This window comes from Crocuta crocuta, unplaced genomic scaffold, assembly GCF_008692635.1.
Source record: "Crocuta crocuta isolate KB4526 unplaced genomic scaffold, BGI_CrCroc_1.0 scaffold163, whole genome shotgun sequence".
Classification (NCBI taxonomy): Eukaryota; Metazoa; Chordata; class Mammalia; order Carnivora; family Hyaenidae; genus Crocuta; species Crocuta crocuta.
Window position 1 is genome coordinate 2,868,253 of NW_027529533.1, and position 13,225 is coordinate 2,881,477.

A 13,225-nucleotide genomic window follows, 5' to 3' on the forward strand; every position below is an offset into this window, starting at 1 on the left:
CCACAGGTGGTCTGTCATTTGTGTGAGATGCTTTACAGATGGAAGAAGATCTCGAGCCATAGTGAGATTCTGCTTAGAAATTGGGATCCTCCATCTGCTTGGCCAACTACTAGAATTCCGAGGTGTCATAGGACCTCAAGGCTTCCGGGGATACCACGTGGCTAACTTTCGGAGAAATTCTAATGTGCTCCCCTTGGAAGATGACTTTGGCCATCTTGTATGAAGAATGGAGTCCAGGATCAGCCTTCTGACCCAGAAAATTTCTAAGTCTTTGCATAACTATTAATATTGAATGCTGAGCTCACCTCTCTTCACTCAGTGATTGCTGCTGATGCAACAGGAAAATCCTGTTCTTGTCAGATTTAGTTCTGCTCCTTACATATCCTATCAGTGTAAGAAATTGGACATGGCTGCAGCTCTCTTATTCTTATCAATGGGAAGGCACTAAATTATAAATTTGTATGTATGTAGTACTAATTGGACACCTCACACATAGCATTTGCATGTTTTCTCGGGTATCAGAGTTTGTTCTTGCTTCTTAATTTTGGAGAGTAGGGGGTCAACAGGGAAATATAAGATATGTAATTCAAATGCATTTAACGGATGATTTATGGAAGATTCGTTTCTTGACCCTACTCTTGCCCTTTTTCATTAATGTGAGAAAATATGTTATTCTCTGGGAAATTTTAATGTAGTACCTGTCATTTAGTCTCAAAGCAAATAGGAAATGTGTTTGTAACTTTGTGCTCTTCACTAGCATTATTTTTCAACCAGAAGAGTATTCTGAAATCAGAGTTTGGCCTTTTTAATACTGTGCAATGTGCAGGGAGAAGACCTTGCTTGGTGTTTTCTCAAATCCTTCCCTGATGGCTGATCCTTACGCTGCACCCATCTGCCAGCATATTTCTGAATGATGGCTTTACAAAAATGTGGCTGCAAAAGTTTTCTTTTTCTACCCATCTACACGCCAGGTTCTACTAAATGCAAATGTGATACACATGATTGGAGTGATATCATTTTATTAGAACTCTTCTCATAACCTAGCTCTAAAAGGCCTTCTGTTTCTATTATAGCTAGGTTATTGATGCTAAATAGTTCGGCAAATTGGGTTGTTGAAGCGCGTCCACCATGCATTATTCATTAAGTGCATCTTTCACAAATCAGAACTGTCTGTTGCCTGATCTTGGAGGCCCAGTAACACCACTTCTCCGGGACGGTGCCTCCTTTGTGAGCCAAGAAATGGAGACCCAGGCACATCCGTCAGGCCAACACTTGGTTACACTGTTGTCCTCGAAATGTAGTGCATAATGGGGGAAAGCCTTAATTAATGTTCTACAGTAATGTGTCTGTTTATAAAGAAATAATGTACTATAAAATTTAAGCAACGTATAGTGAATGTGCTTCCTAATGGCAAGGCTGGCATTTTAAGTGATCAGTAAATCACTTAAATATTAAGACTTTCTTGAACAAGGGTAATAAAAGGAGACATTTGGAAATGGTAGATACCGGTACGTACAATTATCCACTAAATAAAACATTTTTATTGTGATCACAGTGTTAATCACATTGTAGAACAGCCTGATCAGGAAACGTGAGAAATTATATCAGAAGTTTTTTTCATTTTCGACATGACTAACTTCCACATTAGGATGTAAGCCCCAAATATTTAAACCAGTCTGACTTTCCACAGAGGAGAGCCATGTTTTAGTTTCCTGAGGTTGAGAGATCATTTGTAAAACTGCTGACACTGCTGCTTCCCATGGTTAAACCCTTCCTTATTTGGATCAAGGTGTTCAGGCTTGTGATGTTTTCCAGCTCCTTCCCTCTGGGCTGTCATTCTAGCTCCTGGGGCAGAAATATATTCTCAGGCGCTTCTTGCTTCCCTCGTGGTAAAGGAGATGCTCTCCCACTTCCAGCTTCTACAGGCATGATCAGTCCTACAGAGTCTTGTTGGCTCAGTTCTTTGGAAGGTGATGTCCCACTGCTTGTAAGGAAGACATCTGAGGACTGACCTATACAGCTTGCTGTTGCCTGGCTATTCCCTAGAACTATTTAGTATTCCCTCTTGACCAGCTTCCTTTGATCATGGAGGTCATATCCAGAGGAAACTGAATCAACTATAGGGTTTCCCTCCATGGGTTTCTCTCCAAGGATTCAGGCTTTTCCACTTCACTCCTCCTTTTTGGCGTAATATGATTTGATCCTCAAAATCTTCTACTGTAAAGACTTTTAAACAATGTGCTCCCAAAGCATTGTGTATGTTTCCCTTTCTCACTAATTAAAATAAAAATTGAAAAAAAAGAAAGTTAACTAAAGATTATTTTAAGTAGTTACAATTTAAAATAAACAAGAACTTGGAATCTCCACTCTGCATATTGTATATGATTAAGAATAGTCTGCAAAATGGAAATAGTTTGTAAAGTGTTAGGCCAATAATAATGCATTCAAAATGTTTTAGAAAATGTCCATTTATAGTTAATCTTTTGCCAGGCTAATATATATGAGATAGACTGTCTGTGAGGGCTTTGTAAAACAAAATTGTAAATTCCAAGATGTTGTGCTTAATGGGTTGTGGTGTCTGAATCCCAGATCTCCACTGATGAAAATTTGGCAGGTTGGGAAGTGAGATGAGGGTTTAATGAACAAAATCTAATCTAAGAGATGGAAATGCTGTTCCTCTTAAATACAGAGAAATTAATGGGCTGGAAAAGGCACAAATAGTTTCCACAGAGGCACAGAGTGATTTCCGTGCCGGGAAGGACAGAGGCTGGCTGGTTGGGGTGTGTAGCCATCAGTCAATGACTGCCTGTGGTCAGACCCGGCCAGAAGGAATTATGCATGCTTGGTCGGTCCATGACAGATCCTTTACTTTAGTTCCTATAGGTGTTCATACTGGTGTTCCAGGGCCCTGCAAGGAGGGGCCTTTGTATGGTTAAAAGGCCAGTAGATGTTTGTTTCTTTACTTTGATAGGACATTGTGTAATCAGGGCCTTTCTTACCCTCAGCTTGAGTGATGAAGACACAACCACTGTTGGAAGACAGGGATTTAGGGATTTAAACCAATGGGAGAAGGTTTCTCTTACGACCAGTGAGTTTTCCATTCTAAATTCTCATCAAATTTCTCTTCTAGTAGAAGTTAATGAAGTCTCTAACAAACACCTCTAGTTGGGATTTTGTTATGCGCCAAAGCCAATAGCTAATTACCCTCTATCTTCGTGGACAGATTAAGCCACTGAGTCCTGGTTTGAAAGCAGATGGGCAAGTGGGAGTGTTTGCTGCTGTTGGGAGTGACAGAGAACGGCCTGGCCTTGACCCTGTGCCTACGTTTCTCCACCTCCATCTCCAGTCAGGGAGCTAGTAATTTGTCTAAGAAGCAGTGAGGGAGGAGGATGAAGAGGCAGGGCACCAACTCAGGACACTTTTGGAGGAAAGATTCTTCAAAGGGAATAAAACAAATCCATGAGACTGAAATATTGGTTAGTATTAGCAGTAGGTCGCCTCAGGGCCCTATTGGGTTGTGTGTGTGTGTGTGTGTGTGTGTGTGTGTGTGTGTGTGGTAGGGGGAGGGGAGCTGTGAAATTTCTGGAAGGTTAAGCTGACGTCCAGCTGTGGCGGTGAAAAGCACACAGCACTGTGGGGTCCAGGTGAGTGGGAGGTAGTGGGTGGCCCTGTGTCTGCAGTGCTAATTTCCATTAGAACAATATCACAGGAAGGCAGGTGAATTTGCTCCTGATAGGAACGAAGTAGAAGCACTGGGGGCTTTGAAGTCTTAAACCAAGGAACAAGATAGACAGAGATCAATGGCTTGCTTCCAAGTTAAAATTTAGAATTGATTAATATGAATTATAAACAAGATGATGACCAGTAGCTCTGGGAGCTATTGGAAACGATCTGTATCTTCGACTTCAGATTGACGTTTTAAAATGTTTTTTCACAGGAGAGTTAACTTTTGTATTTGAAGTTTGCTATCATTTGCCTAAGGGCTTCTTGTTTTAACACAAATAGAAATTCTTGGTATTTAAACGTATTTTGCTGTCATTACTGTCAAAATACAATTGTTGCATTGTATGGACTCCCTATGAGCTATGAGACTCAGGATCAGCTCTGTTTGGGGCAGAGTGGGGGGCAGGGAATTTTATTTCCCACAGAATCCAGTCTTGCTTTCTCTACTGGCTGGAGAGTGATTATGAAACTGCTGGAGGATTAGGAAAGGGGTGAGAGATGGGAATGGATTGTGTATGTGTGTGGGTTTCTACTAGAAGTAAACACCCGCATAGCAGGGAATGGCCTGGTCTGGTTTATAGCAGATAGCTCGACAAATCATTCTTCACACCTACCTACAAGGCCCTGCACTATCCAATCCAGCTTTCTGCTTACTACCTCTTTGTCCTCATTTCCCACTGCTTTTCTGTCTGCTCATTCGTCATCAGCCACATTTTCCTTCATATTCCTTCTATACCCCAAGCCTACTCTCACCTCAGGCCCTTTTGCACTTGCCGTTATTTTAGACTGGCATCTTTCTCCTGGATTTAGAAATGGCTTTTTTCACTTTCAGTTTTTTGTTCAACTTTCGCTTCATCAGAGAAGCTTCCCTGACCCACTATGTAGAATAGCTTCTCCATTCCCATGGCCTTCCCTGTTTCTCATCTCAGCTCCCTTTCTCTCCTTCACATTTATTCCCTCTGGCATAAGCATACATATGTCTAGTTTGTGGATTGGTTTGTATTTCCTCACTAGCATGTAAACTTCAATGGGTGAAGGGCTTTGTCTGTTTTGTTCACTACTGTTCTTGGGACCTAGTGTTGTAGACTCTGAGTCTAAAGTTCTTTCTTGTCTTGGCAAGAAAGTGTGACGCAGGATTAAAAAAAGAGATGGCTAATGTCTGAGAAAAGACAAGAGCTCTGAGTAAGGGTCCTTGCCGCGTTTTTGTTAGGATCAGAAGGCTTACAAACATGGTGATGGACATGCACAAAGAGAGAATAAATCTGTGAACACGAACTTGTGGATGTGAGGGAAAGGAGGGTCTTGAAGATATTCGGGGTTAGGGATTTGGGTTAACAGAAAACAAAATCCTGGCGCCGGGCAGAAGGTTGTTTATAGCAAACATGAGATACCACCTAGGTTTATCTTAGCTAGCCTAGGGGATGAGACAGGTAGGGCAAACAGCTTCAGGGTTAACAAGGCACCTTTTCTTTTGTTAATCATTTCTACTCTGGGCTGCTTCACCTGCATTGCAGTGCAGCACTCTATAGCACTTTTTGCCTGCTTATCCAATTTGGCCCTTTCTTCCTGTGAAAGCTACTTTCTACTATGGTACTAAACTGGGAGGCATTTACGCCCTCAATACCTAATCTTGCTTACCTCATATATCTTTGTATTGGGAGACTTTGCCCTCTCTCTATCCTGGGTGCCTTTGCACCCCCTTCTCTATCCTGGCGGGGGGGGGGGGGCTTTGGCCCCTCCCTACTCTACCCTGGGGGCCTTTGCCCCTCCCTGATCTATCCTGAGGTCCTAATCTTGTTTACCCAAGCTCAGGTGTGAACATCCTATGGCTTTGTACTTCTATATGCTTTCTTAACCCATTGGTGTAAGCCCAGGGAAATCCTAAGCTTATTCCCCACAACCTAAAACAATGCCTGGCACAGAATAGGCACACCCTAAAATTTGTGGAATGAACAAATATCGTATTTGCTTTGGCTATACCTATGCATATTAATAATACAGACATTGTTGCTCATGATTTTTCTCTTTCATGTACATATATAAATGAAAACAAATTATTTCATTGGAGTTTCTTCCACAAACACTTGACAAGCTGGAATCGTTATTTACATGAATATTGCAAAGCGGATAATTGCTTTGAGAACTAAGAAAAAGGTAAAGCAGCTTAAAACGTACGTATGGGATCAGACTCAATCAGAAAGCGTGGTTGGCTCCGTTCCAATGACTTGAATGCAGTAGGGTTTACAGCAGACATTTCTTGTGACTGCATTGGTTTTAGTCTCAGACTTGGGCATGGAATCAGAGACATGCTATCTTGACTCACCAAAACATACTGCTTTTTAGATTTCAGGGAGACTTTCTGTTACTACCTAATGATACCACGCTCAAATGTCAGACGACAATGCCATGAGAGCTGCAATTGCAAAAAAAAAAAAAAAAAAAAAAAAANCTCTCTCGCAAAAGAAAAAAGAAAAAAAAAAAAAAAAAAAAAAAAAAAAGAATCAACCAAGAAGTGATTCTTCTGTGATATAAAATTTCCTGAAAATATCCGGAGTTGAACAAAACTACAGTTTACCATTCTTTTTAAAGCAAAATCTCCTTTTTAAAAAATGTGGGAGATTGGTTTTGTTTGCTTAGTTTTGAGACGTTTTCCCTATGTAATTATTTTAGGAAGTACATGGATTAAAAAATGTAGTAACATGTTCTTCCACAGAAATAATCTGCCTCCCAGTATCTCACTCCTGAGGGAATAGTGGCGAGTAATGGAATCAACCTTTGAGGGCAGGGTGATGGACGAGCAGGCACAGTGGGCATAGACACCAAGATGCTTTAGCTCTAAGCAGTGATTTTGAAGTAAACTTCTCTGCATCTCATCTGATATTCTGCTCTCGGCAACATTAGCTGAGCTAAAGAAGTGACTGACCCCCCTCCCCCCCCAAAGCTGACAAAGGAACATTTCGGAGAGGGGAAACTAATTTATTCTGACTGCTTGTCAAGCATCAGCCTAACTAGCCTCATCTTTGTGCCCTAAAAGGTGCAAGACTCTAACCTTTGCCTCCGCGGCATTGGCATTAAATAACAAAATGGCAAAGTAGTTCCTCTCAGGAGGAATATGCATTAGCACAGCACCATTAAGAGCAGGGAGTACTTAAAAGCAGTGATCTTTTGAAATTTGGGGCCAGATGGTCAGACATGTTGACCTTCATTTCTCTCCTATTAGCAAAAGATATTTTTCTTTTTAATTCAAAATGACTTGTTGGGAAAGTGACAGAATTCTCTGCACTTTTATGTATGTGATGCAGCACTTGAGCACATTACTGCTTGAAGCGTGTTTGGGGGCAATAATGCCACAGTAGTACTTCCCATGACTTTCTTCACAAAGCGCTTGATGATGGATTTTTGGTGGTGGTGGTGTGGGGGTGGGGGGGCTACGGATTTGGGAAATTCTCTGTTAGCTATAAGAAAATTAAAAAAAAATTTTTTTTACAATCATTTATTTTTAAGAGACAGAGCACAAGTGGGGGAGGGACAGAGAGAGAATGAGACACAGAATCTGAAGCAGGCTCCAGGCTCTGAGCTGTCGCACAGAGCCCCACGCGGGGCTCTAACTCACAAACCATGAGATCATGACTTAAGCCAAAGTTGGACGCTTAGCCGACTGAGCCACCCATGTGCCCCTAAAAATTCTTGAATCATTAACAAAAATTTTTTAATGTCTATTTATTTTTGGGAGAGAGACAGAATGCAAGCAGGGGAGGGGCAGAGAGAGAGGGAGACACAGAATCCAAAGCAGGCTCCGAGCTCTGAGCTGTCAGCACAGAGCCTGATACGGGGCTCAAACTCACCGACTGAGAGATCATAACCTCAGTCAAAGTCAGATGCTTAACCGACTGAGCCACCCAGATGCTCCTTGAATCATTTTTAAAATTTTTTGCTGAAGTTTACTCTCACTATATTTCTGATGCTTTCCAACTCTGCCATCTCAAGGGGCTGGTTCTGTGTCCTGTATGGTGTTGGGATGGAAGACCTGGGATCTAACAGCAGCCAGAATGACCTTTCAAAAAAGGATACTTTAATGAGCTGGTGACAGCTATACGGAGTTGTGGCTCATGGCCATGGGGAACCTAAGTGACAGTATAGAAGAATGTGCCTCAAAGCTGTCTCACCTGAGAGGTGAGGAAGCTGGTGTGATTATTCACTAATTGTCACCTGTCATTGGTTGAGGGCTGTTGCCGATGCGATCAAGTCCCCAGAGCTTGGGTCCTGCGTGAGGACTAGGCAAGGCAGAACAAGTCTCAGCTGGAAGGCACAGGTGCTTCCAGAAGGCAACTATGGGCTGACATACACAGAATAGTGTGAGGGCACAGGCAGAGCCCTCTTGTTTGTCATGTGCGTTCCAGTTTATCGACCTTTCCTCGGCTCTAGAAGTAAGTCCCATGGCGGCAAGGATGTGCACTGTTTGGTGTTCCCCACAGGGTGCCTGGAGCAGGGACATGGTGTTCCACTGGAAAACAGGTAGCCTTTTACAGTTATTTCATTCTAAAGTAACTAACACTGATGTGGCAGGTCCAGCAAAGGAGAGCTATCACGTGAGACGTGGGATTGGCCAAAGAAATGGAAGATGTTTGGGTAGGGAGGGAAGGATTTAGAAGGCAGATTCAGGGTCACGGTCTGCATGGTGCACTGGAAAGGTTATGAGGATGAGGTCTAAGCCAAAATTTACTCTTGGCAGGAACAGTAACTTTGTAAGGGGTCACGGTCAAATCCTTCATTCTGTTCCTGGGAGGATTCTTTTCCTTCAACTACTTTACCTGCTTCACAGAGATGTTAAGATAATAAAAGGAGATAATAGATTTGAAAGCACTTCTATAAAGAAGTACTTGTATGGAGAAAGCTACTATTTAACTGTTGAAAATATGTTCAAGTTAAAATTGTTCACAAGTGCTTAGTCCCTTTAAGAAAGTGATTGCTGCGGGCAATAGCCATTTTGACGGACAGTTATTGCCTCCCAGCTGAAGTGAGCAGAATAATCAATTTCCATGGTATGTTGGATGACCTGTGGCTGAAAAGAGAACCTCTGGGTGATTGGGTGACTCTTATCTCATAGAGAGCTGGCAGCCTGGGAACAAGGGGACAAGAGAGAAATGTGCTCAGGCAACAACGGGAATTCATACCTCCTCCTGATCTGGAAATCCATTTTGATAAAGTGAATAAGGCAGGGGAGCTGGGACAGGAGACCTGCAGGGCAAAACGGCTTCTTGTCGCAGTTAGAACCAGGTGGAGATGAGAGTTCTCACTTGCTTTTGGCAGAAAGGTTGATCATTCCAGTTGATCATTTGAAGGCTTTGATACCTAGTCCACCGGGAAGTTGAAGGACTGAAGCTGGGTGTGGATAAGGTGTTGGTCCCAGCCTGCCCCCTCTAGCCCACCCACATCTCAGAGCACCTCCGGGTGATGCATATGGCCCCCTACCCTAGACAGAAAGACTAAGATCTACCCTTTCTGTAAACAGAAGCCACCAGGCCTTCACCTACGGGTTTCCACAACAAGGGAGCATGGCCTGGCTAGGGAAAGTGAACCAGGAGAAGGGGGCTGCACAGGACCTGGGGTGAGAGTCACCTGCTTGGGCAGAAAGTTCCTGGAGTTCTACAGTGTTGTCTAGAAGGAGGGAGGCAGGTCTGGGTGAGAAAGTACCTTGACTTTTTGGATTCCTTACTCAAATCAGGCTAGGATCTTAATGTATGGGACCTAGGACAGGAATCAAACTGATTTGACTTGATATCAAACTGACTTTTCCCTTGGTAGTTAAAGCTTTAAAAAAACCACAAGCAGGTGGGTTAACTGCAAAAGCCCCTAACCATCCAGTGAGGGATGGGATGGCAACTCTAGGAAGCTGCTTTGCGGGAAGAGAAAGGTAAGTCAAGGCAAACTCTATAAGGTGTCACCATGTGACTCACAGGAAAGTCATAGCCTTTGCAGTGGCTACAAGGCCGTGCATGATCTGCGAGTCCCATAGCCTCCCTGACTTCATCACCCCTCTCCCACTCCTTCCAGCACACTGTGCTTTGTCTACACTTCTTGCTGCCCTTCAAGGGTGCAGGCCCGTCTACATCAGCTTTCCCTTCTGTGTGGAATGCTTCCTGAAAACTGCCTGGCTACTCTGTTCAAGTGTCACCATCTCGGTCACCTAACCTGACCAGCCTATTTAAAATGGAACCAGGCACTCTGATTTCCCCATCCCTCTGTCTTTCCCACCTATCTGTCAGCTAATAATTTACTTATTGATTTTTTGGGTCTGTCTCTGCCTTTAAGAATGTAAGCTTCACGAAGGCAGGCTCCAGCCCACAGCAGAATGCTTGGCACATAGCATTCTGTGGCACATAGAAGGTGTTTAGTAAATCTTTGTCAAATGAATAAAGTGACCTGGGTTAGTGTAAGTAGCAAACAATGATGGAATTTATCAAAAAAGATCATCAGAGTTACTTAAAATGTTTGGGATTTATAATTTGTTAAATTATTGCTGTTTGTAGAGGGATAAGATCTGGATATTTAAATGTAGGCTTTTCTTTGTCACCATTTTTTTCTTATGGCTTCATGGGTCTCACTTTTTGGGCTGGTGGTACTTTCTCTGAGAATGCAGACTCAGACCAGAAGAAAAAGCTAACGAATTCCAGAGGAAGGTCTTGAAATCAAACCCAAAATCATCTGAGAAGAGAACTTAGAACTGTTTAATGGAGATTCGATTGTGCACATTCCACCTCTTTTCTTTCTATCTCTTTTATTTGTTCCTTTCTTCTGTTCCCTGCTGTCTTTTCTCTTTCCTTTCCTCCTTCCTTAAGCTTGGAGCAAGGCCCTGTGTTAGGGCTGTGGGACTTTGAGAGGGCTAAGGTCAGTTCTCAGGAGGTGATGGTTGGGTGGGGGAGATTTCTGTGGGAGGAAGTCATTTCAGCAGTATGTGGAAAGCGCTATCATAGAAGGACACACAGACACTAGAGTGACCAGCACTGGAAGGGTAACTAGATTGGCCTGATGGGGAAGTAATGGGCTGCTAGGGGAGCACTGTGGTACATTGGTAGAATTCTACACACTGGAGCTCTGCAAGAATACATAGTTATTGTTTAGAAATTCTGAAATGATTTTACGTCTGAAACACAGTCTTTAGTTATTTCAAAAATTCACCATCTTTCGGCCCCAGTGTCCTACCCATTCTGCATAAATTCTGTCTATCTCTTTCTGTCTGTCTCTCTATACACACATACAGTGATACATACACATCAGTTATACTATTGGTAAAGATATTATCAACATATCAATAACACCAATGATGATAATTATAGTAACTAGCATGCCAGGCATAGTTAACCATGCCCTTGGCTTGGGTTATCTCATTTACTCCCATCACATGCCTATGCAGAAGATTCTGGCAAGGTCTTCATTAATTGGGGAAACCAAAGCATCATGAATGAAGTAGCACACAGTGACATCATTATTTGAATCTTTCTGATTTTGATTGTCCATAAGTCCTTCCCACATCACCAGCATGTGTCATAAATAAATTTATATTCTAAGATGTAGGAGAGACGGATGTGCCAAAAGATGCAGCTGAAAAAGTGATAAAATCAATAAGCAGCAAAATGTATACATTTGTAGGAAATGATAGCTTTAAGACACTCCGAGATTGAAGAGGATTTAGCGACTACTGCTTGCACCTTAAGTGCCATGTAGAACTTCCCTAGGACTTTCTTTTTATGAACAGAAACATCTGCTTTATAATAATGCTCATTTTTCTTACAGCATTTAATAGAATTATCAAAATTTTATTTGGTGGTTTTAGAGGATTTTAGTGATCAGATAGTTAAAGAAATGGAGGCATGCTTTTGTGCTGACCTGGTATGGTGGGAATTTCTTTGTGGCACTTTATCAATGAGATTTAGTTCTGTTATCTGAGTACATCAGCTTTGTGGTCCTAACATCTTATTCCTATTGAATTGTGGTAATGGGTAGTGGTTTCAAATACTTTCCAATTATTCCCATGGTACTTTGTGCTAGCCAGAAAAGCTCTAAGAGACACATACTCTTTTTGATTAATATTTCCCAAAGCCTTGTAATTCACGTGGCGCTAATAATCAGATAGTGATTTCCAATTATGGGGTTCTGAGACAGTTTAGATGATTTCCAGTTACCTGCAGGGATGCAAAGAATTTAAATTTCTCTAATGAATTATATTAGAATTTGTTTATTATTATTTAAAAAATTTTAATGTTTATTTATTTGAGAGAGAACAAGAGAGCGCAAGTAGGGGAGGAGCAGAGAGAGAGGGAAACACAGAGTCTGAGGCAGGCTCCAGGCTCTGAACTGTCAGCATAGAGCCTGATACGGGCTCAAACTCATGGACTGAGAGATCATGGCCTGAGCCAAAGTCAGATGCTTAACTGACTGAGCCATCCAGGTGCCCCTGTTTATTATTATTTTTAACGTAGGATGAATGATCTGTATATGGTTGAAAAAGTTAATGCGGTACCGGTACCCCTTTTTGTCTTGATTGTAAGTAATTTTGGCCACTATTCAATGTGTCCACTGCCACTTGCTCTACTATATACCTGCAGCCATGTAATATTTTCAGTGAGAACCTGAAATACAGGACTTCACTCAGTGGATTTCATTGTATGTGTCTTTGTACTTGTAGTTTCTATTATTCATATTGTTGTTTACTAAATAGTAATTTATAACCCACTGATGGAGTTGAGACATCTCATTAGCCCCATTATAGAACTTTCTTCGATTTCATCTCATTCCATTCAGTTCTCTGCTTTGATCCGCATATATGAGTGTGTTTAATGGACTAACTAAAGGTTTCTGTTCCCATATTATTTTACCTGTAACAATGATATGCTCATCAAAGATTGTGTAATAAAGAGGCTTCATAGTGGCAACATAGGTATGTCCAATGGTCATTATCCTGGAAAAAATAAGAGTTTTCAGAATTAAGCCTGACTATCTAAAGAGCAGACATAGACATAAAGCAGAAGCTCCTTGAGAATAGGGGCCACTTCTGTCTCAGCCACAACTGGATTCCACGATGTGACATGTACTGGGTACTCAAAGTGGTTGAGTGACTAACTCACTTACAAAAGCAATGTTTTGCATGATTTCAGAAACTCTTACTGATCTAGATCTGAACCTGACCCTCAAATGGGAAAGGAACCCGGAGAAGCTGGAATGACTTCCTAAGGCACGGATATAGTTGGTGGCCAGTGCGGATCCAAGTTAGGGAAAGCGTAAGTTTTCACATACTCTTTTCTTCTTCTCTTTCTTCCCATTTACTCTAGTTATTAACATTCTGCCATTGCANAAGAATGAGTAACATAGAGGCTAACTTAGAAAGATACCATTATTGCTCTCTTTCTGCCATCTTTGAACCTGTGGAGGCCTGCTGGGAACAGGACTCCTGAAACGACAAATATGTCTGGAAGATTGTGGTCCAAAGCCATTTTTGCTGGCT

General features: G+C 42.0%; 1 protein-coding gene across 1 annotated transcript in view; it reads left to right on the forward strand.

Annotated features, from left to right (window-relative positions):
- LOC144229229 (uncharacterized) overlaps nucleotides 1–13,225 on the forward strand; it is a 360,150-nt gene that overhangs the window by 319,485 nt on the left and 27,440 nt on the right. The window contains exon 3 of the transcript XR_013334410.1: nucleotides 12,879–13,001. The gene's annotated coding sequence lies outside the window, so the exon portion shown is untranslated. The remainder of the gene's footprint in view (nucleotides 1–12,878; nucleotides 13,002–13,225) is intronic.